This window comes from Nicotiana sylvestris, chromosome 9 (genome assembly GCF_000393655.2).
Source record: "Nicotiana sylvestris chromosome 9, ASM39365v2, whole genome shotgun sequence".
Lineage (NCBI taxonomy): Eukaryota > Viridiplantae > Streptophyta > Magnoliopsida > Solanales > Solanaceae > Nicotiana > Nicotiana sylvestris.
In genome coordinates, this window is record NC_091065.1 from 95,604,800 (window position 1) to 95,612,522 (window position 7,723).

A 7,723-nucleotide genomic window follows, 5' to 3' on the forward strand; every position below is an offset into this window, starting at 1 on the left:
CTCATGGTGAAACGACTTTAAAATTTGGGGGCATCGTCAATTTGACTTGGAGAAATCTCTCTAGCCCTTGGATTGACTCGATTTGACCCAGAATGAAGAAGATTTCTCTCCTCCCATGCGATTATCTGCTACAGTGATTGGCGCGCCAAAAAGAAGACCTGTATATGCTAGGTGTTTACCGTGAAAATGATAACAACAATTAAATTTGTAAATGAGATTCTAAAAATACGTGATCTATTCTCGAGCTAAATGTTAGAGCAGTTGATGCTAATAATATAGAGTTTAATGATGAAATGCAAGCTAAAACGAAATAGTAATCGAACAGAGGGGCCTGCTGCCCGGGTATAGGTCTGGTCGATGGGGGACCTCGGGGTCGACGTCAGGGTCGAGTTCGAGCTATCAGGGATAGTCGGGAATGGGATAAAAACTGAGGATATAATTAAACAAGGTTCTTTACGGCCAATACTAAGCTATATAATGAAGAACAAGTAAGCGAGCGATGGATATAAAGGTGACCTCGGGCCAAGGTGACCTCGGGCCAAGGTGACCTCGGGCCAGTAAGAATGAGCAAGTTAGAAAGAAAGGAGGGAGAGAGAGAGATATTACACTTGTGGAAAAAATGGAGCAACATCCGCCCAGCCTACAAAGTAATGGGGATCCCCTTTTATATAGGAAGGGAATTCGTTATGGTATAGAACGTATTAACCGTAAAGGTATGGAGATAGGATGGCTAGACATGACATCTTGAAAATAGGCCCCGGATAGACCAACCATGTCAGGTTAAACCGCGTGCCATGGGAACTCCCCTCTCGCCTGTCGTAGCTTACTGTGTTTGTCAGAATACGATATCCTTCAGACCAATATATATCGAACCTCGAGGATGAGTCTCGCCATTGGCTTCGAGCTTCGAGGGGCATAACCGCGAGATGGTTCTTTGACGGGGGAATCAGGCCCCCGGATTTGCCGTATACAGATAGTCTCCGCACTTCTTAGAGTGAAGGCGACAAGAAATGATAAGAAACGGTTCTGAACCCCTGCTTCCTCTGGTTCCCTTGCGAACGGATACAAGGTATTAAGGTGCATTACGTGCACCGTTCCTACAGATTTTAGCATTTACTGCGGCGGTTGGCTTCCTTCAATGTACCCATGATGCTTTTATAAATACTCGTCTCATCCTTTCTAGATTCCATCTTGTGTTCAAAACCCTTAGTGAGGTCTGTTTCTCAGGGACGCAACTCCCCTTTTCTTCTTTCCTCAGATTTCCTCAAGGATGACGAATATTTCCTCTTCTGCTTCCCAGGAGGCTGCGGGCTCATCCTCTTCATTTTTCTCTCGAGACGAAGTGGCCACTCCCTATGGTGCTGTGGAGTGCATTCCAGGACCCTTTGTGATGACCTCCGATTTTAGGGTTGAGAGATCCTCCTCGAAGTCAGGGCACCTCGAGCCTGTAACTCGGTATATTAGCTCAATAACGGACATCAAAAGAGTGAAGGAAGACTGTTGTTGGGGAGATACCGTGCTCGTGGAGATTCCCGCTCGGGATGAAGATATTACGGCTCATAAAGCAGGCTTTCTAAGTGTGTACAACTACCCATTCTCTTTGGGGCTGGTGGGGCCATCCTCGCCCCTGATCGACCCCGTGATTCTCGACTTCTGGCGGAGTTACCAGGTAACTCTAGGTCAAGTCCACCCTTCATTCTGGCGCATGGTTTATGAGATCAGGCATTTTTCGAGCATGATAGAGGGAATGACCTTCACCCTGAACCATTTGATCTGGATGTATAGTCCTCGTCTACTTCACGGAGGCTTAGTCAAGCTTCGCTGTCGAGCCTCGAGGTCCCTTTTTGCCCCCACCGAGGAATTCAGGGATGATGGTTGATTAAGCCGATTCGCTCGAGTTAGGACGTCTGGTTTGATTCCAGCGGAAAAGATGTCGTTCCTTGAGAAGTGGAACGTTGGGCGTAAGTAGACGTGGTGCCCTTTACCCTTATTGGTAACTTTTCTTTATACATCTGACTCTGCCTTTCTTATCTTTTTAGCCGCATCAATCTACCCTTGTGCAGTGCCGGACTTTCAGGGTTGGGTCGATCGTTTGCACTCAATCTGCCCGTATACTGACCAAGCATGGCGGGATTTATCCCTAGCTCGGTGGGAGGCCGGAGGCCCTGGTAAGTCTTGAGTCTTGATGCATCCGTGTATTTTGATGTAGCTTGCTGTTAGAAGATTTCTCTGTCCCGTGCATTTTAACATCTACATCTATGCAGGTCTGGGGAGGAATCCTACTGATGAGGGAGGTGTCGTCTGTTGGAGGGGACACTCTGATGCATGACGAGGAAAGGAAGAGGCAGGAGAGCCTATCGGTTGAGCCACCGGAGCCCGAGAGGATCAGAGTGGAGGATTCCAAGGTTGACCCATTAGCTCCAGTATTCGGGGCGACGGAAAATCCTCGTACTGAAGGTGAGGGAGAAAGCAGCTTCTCGACACCATTTGAAGAGCGTTTAGGGTTGATTGATCCTCGGGCCATGGGGATAGATGCTTCCAGACATGAGTCTGATGCTGGCGTGGCTCAGCTTCGTGGTAGTAATACAATGGGTGGGGTATCGAGCACTGACCTTGAATTGATAGGTGGCTGGAGTTCTACCCGAACCAAGATGCCCTTGATAGGCAGTTTGGAGGGACCTCGAGCTGGGACCCGGGATGAACAGAGGACGGAGATTCAGGTTAACCCCGTTAGCCCATTGGATATTGTTGATTCTCCAACGGGGTGGATCCTTCCATCTTCCGAAATGCAAGACGAGTCTCGTGAGGAACCTTTCGTGGCGAGAGCAGTGATCAAAGGCGGAGAAGCACTCGGAAGGTCGGCGATCATTCTTGAGGGTAGTTCCTAGGTCTACGCCTCATCTATTTTTGGTGAGATGGGTAGGCTTTGTGAGAGGGTAACTTTATCTAGCCTTGTCTGTTGCTTCGGTCTGCTCCGTCCTTTATTCTCTTAACTTTTTTAGGCGGTTTCAGGCCGAGGTGCTTTATAACCAGGCCCTCGCCCAGTATCAGGACGAGGTGACTCATCGTGAGCGTGAGAAAGCCTTTTTCACCAAATAGGTTATCCATCCCTTTTTTTGCTATCATTTGAGCCCTTGTAAAATATTGTCGCTTTTAACTCTACGTGCCCCGATCTATGCAGTTTGAGAGGGAAAACACCCTGCTAAAGGAGAGCTTCGGGCCAGGGATGCTAAAATCTCCGAGCTTAGCTGGCATGTGAGTGAGGTGTCTTCTGAAAGGGACAACCTCAAGGAGAGAGTTACCTTAATTGAGCGTCAGTTTCAGGGCGCGAAGGAGGATAGCGTCCAGTATAAGAGCCTTCATTTCGAGTTGGTGACTTCATTGCTCCAGATCAAAGTTGAGGCTGAGGCGCTTGTATTTTTGCATAGGGGAGAGCGGTTGTCGTAGATTCCTACGTTGAGAGGGCGTTCGAGGGGGCTGGCCCAATCTTACCTCGAACCATGGATCGTGCTTAGCCAGGTTCCCGAGGGCTGATCATCGAGGGCGTATTGGAAGGCAACTCGAGCGGGGTTAAAAATGGGGATGGATCCCCAGAGAGGGGGGACGCCGTCGAGAAGGGGCCATAGGGGGATCCGTAATCGCCTAGATGCAACCTTTGAGGCCGTCTGTTTGGTAATAAAGTAGGATCTGCTATTTTTCCTATTGATCTCCCTGTTTGTTGTACAATACTTTTATTTTGGCATATGTATGAGGAGAATTCCACGACTCTGTTTCCCTTATTCCCTTTCTGTTTTGAATTCAGCAATGATTGGCGAAAAATCCTTAGACCTGCAATATAGCCCTGTGGCCCTTTTGGGCTGGCACGATAATTGTTCTGTGGCTGGTTGATACGGCCTCCAGCGTGAACCGCTGTGAGGGATCTTACTCTTTTTCCCTGCCGTTTTGTGTTGGGTTTCTGGGCCGGGTTTGTCCCAAGCTTTATTGATTTCCGCTCTCCCGTGCCCGCATTGTCGGGTGATGACAGTTCTTATCTTTTTCCCTTGGGCATTTCGTTGTTTCAACTATTTTGGGTCCAATCTCCGAGTCGCATTGCAATTCGAGCTTTAATTGACCCTAAATTCTTTCCTCTCTGCATGGTTGGGCAACGACAGCTTTTTATGCTTCGGGCCGAAGTGACCTTACAAGCGCGTGGACTAGAGGCTTACTCGGTTGGTCAATAGTGGCATTTATGCCGTGCCCTTAGGCATGTTGCAGTTTAACTATTTCAGGTCTAGTCTCCAAGTCACATTGCGATTCTAGCTTTAATTGACCCTTAAGTATTTTTAGACCAGTAATAGTGCCTCTTACGCTGTTTTGGTTGTTGAGACCTTTTAATATGTGGCTCGGAGTTTTGCATAGTTAACTATTTTGGATTCGGTCTCCGAATCGGGTTACGATTTGAGCTCATTTTAATCCTCAAGTTGTCAATTTTTAAGCTGGCGACAATGGCTCTTACGCTGTTTGGTCATAGAGATCTTTTAGTGTGCGGCCCAAAGGCTCGTTTGACTGATGATAATGGCACTTACATTGTTTTTCCCGTGGGCTTTTTGTAAGCTTTGTTATCCGCTCGTTAAGGTCTTTTGAAATAATTTTGCCTGACCCATCGCCGTTCAGGAAGAACCTCGATTTCAAGTCGTTATCGGCTATCTTTGAGCACCTCGGAAGGTTCGTAGCTCGTAGGTTGAGTAGGTCGAAGACTTGTGATTTGGAGTTGACATGGTCGAAGCTCATTTTTACCTGTTGAGGGAAGCCTGTTTTAACCGGTTCTTTCCGAAGTATATTCGAAGTAGTGGCCTGCGATTTTTGTTTAGCGACGGTTGGGCGTCCCCGAGTTGCGTTAGTTTGGTTGTATGAACCGTTTCGACCATAGTTATATGTGTTTGGCCGGAGCCATTTTTGATTCCGAGTGATAGTTTAGGCATCTACACCGAGGGTATGCCTTTTTGGAACTCTTACAAATGCGAAATATAGCATGAACTTCGGGATTTTCATGCCTGTTGAGGTCTTATAGTTTGTCAAGCCTGTTGAGGTCTTACAGTTTGTCATGCATGTTGAGGTCTTACAGTTTGTCATGCCTGTTGCGGTCTTACAGTTTTTGTTGTAATGTAGAATAGATCTGGTTACGCCAAGTCTACCCGCTAGGGGTCTTACAGTTTCGGGTTTTCTAGCGCATGGAGATTAATGATAGTCTCCGAGTCATCGAGTTTGTTTAAGCTTGAAGACCTCTTTTTATGAGCTCAGAATTGCCTTGTAGGGGCTTTACGAGCCTGGAGTTCCGACCCTGGGGTCATACGAGTGCTAAATTGCTGACGCTAAGTCTCTGAGTATCTCGGGACGCATTTGGTGGAGAGTCCTTTACCGTAAGCATGTTGAAATCCCCTTTTTTGGAGTACGATATGCTGAAAGATATTCTTTATTGCTTGTCATAAATACATGCTATTTTGTTACGAGTTCGGCCCGCGTGGATGCGGCTCCTTGGACCATTCGACCCGGTACGTTGTTCCCTATCGGAGCCTTGTTTGTCTTTTTCCCGGGGCGGGGCTGATTGTGAAAGAAATCTTGTAGACTCTTCGAATCCTTCTTGGGAAATGTATGGACGTTGTCTTGTTAAAAAACTTGCTGGCAAAAACCCATTTCAGGATAAAAAAACCCGGTCGAAGGAAAAGAGTGAAATGTTTGCTTGAAGATATTTATGGGGCTCCACATCGGGCCGCCCTAGCAGTAATACCGCTTAAGCATCGATACATTCCAGTTACTAGAAAACTGCTTGCCGTCCATGGTACCAAGATTATAGGATCCTTTTCCAACTATCCCAGGATACGGTACGGTCCTTCCCAAATTTGGCCCAGCTTCCCTTCATTAGGGTTTTTGGTGTTGAGGGTAACCTTCCTTAGGATCAAGTCTCTGATTCTAAAGTATCGTAGATTCGTTTTTCTATTGTAGTATCTTTTGATTTTCTACTTCTGGGCAGCCATTCGAACCAACAAGGTTTCCCGTCTTTCGTCGAGCAGATCGAGGGCCGTTGCCATGGCTTCATTGTTTGATCCCTCGCTAGTGTGTCAGAATCTGGCGCTTGGTTCCCCGAACTCCACCGGTATCAGTGCCTAGGCACCATACACTAGAGAGAAGGGTGTCTCCCCGGTGCTCAATTTTGGAGTTGTCTGATATGCCCGCAGCACCTCAGGCAGCGTTTCTCTCCATTTTCCTTGGCGCTTTCCAACTTCTTTTTCAAGTTTTGAATGATGGTTTTAATTGAAGATTCGGCTTGGCTTTTTGCACACGGGTGGTATGGCGTCGATAGGATTCTCTTGATTTTGTTGTCTTCAAGGAACTGTGTTACCTTGTTCCCGATGAATTGCCTCTCGTTGTCGCATGTTATTTTGGACGGGATCTCGAACCGGCATATGATGTATTCCCATATAAAATTGATGACTTCCTTCTCTCTTATTTTCTCTAAGGCCTGCGCTTCCACCCATTTTGAGAAATAGTCAGTCATAAATAAAATGAATCTGGCCTTACCTAGCACCGTCGTCAAAGGGCCGATAATGTCCATCCCCCACTTCATGAATGATAATGGTGATAAAACAGAATGCAGTTGTTCCTAGGGCTAGTGGATCATGGGAGCAAACCTCTGACGCTTGTCGCATTTTTGGACGAATTCCCTAGAGTCTTTTTCAATGCTGCCCCAATAGAAGCCCGCTCTGATCACTTTTCGGACTAAGGAATCGGACTCGGAGTGATTTTCGTAGGTGCCCTTGTGGATCTCCTGGGGCACGTAATCCGGGTAGCCCGGTCCCAAGTATATCACCAGGAAACCATCAAAAGTTCTTCCGTAGAGAGCCCCATTTTCGTCGAGTGAGAACCGGGCCGCTTTGGTTCGCAGGGCCCTCGATTCTTTTGGATCCATGGGTAGCTTCCCATCCTTCAGATAAATGATGTTTTTGTTTCTCCAATTCCATGTCAGGCTGGTGGAGTTAATTTCCGCATGACCTTCCTCGATCACAGATTTGAACAGTTGGACAACGGTTTCGGGGAGCAGGTCTTCTTCTTCAGCGGAAGATATTAGGTTCGCGAGGGCATCAGCCTCGCAATTTTTCTCTAGAGGTACATGGACTAAGGTCTATTATTTGAAGAGATGTAATGTGATTTGGATTTTGTCCAAATACCTTTACATCCTGTCTTCTCGGGCTTCGTAGCTTCCATTTACTTGGCTTACCACGAGGAGCGAGTCGCATTTTGCCTCGACAGTCTCGGCTCCCAAACCTTTGGCCAACTCTAAACATGCAATCATAGCCTTATACTCGGCTTCATTGTTAGTCAGCTTTGTGGTTTTTATGGATTGCCTGATTATGCCGTCGACGGGCGGCTTTAGGACTATACCGAGTCCAGATCCTCTTACGTTTGCGGCACCATCTATGAACAGGGTCCATACCCTGGAGGATGTACCTAATTTTAATAAAAGCTCCTTCTCTACCTCGGGCACGAGGGTTGGCGAGAAGTCGGCCACGAAATCCTTCAGGATTTGGGACTTGATGGTCGTCTGAGGTTGATACTCGATGTCATACCCTCCGAGTTCGATGGCCCACTTGGACAATCGACCCGATAACTCAGGTTTATGCAGTACACTCTGGAGGGGATAAGTTGACAGGACACAAATACGGTGGCACTGAAAGTAAGGCTTCAG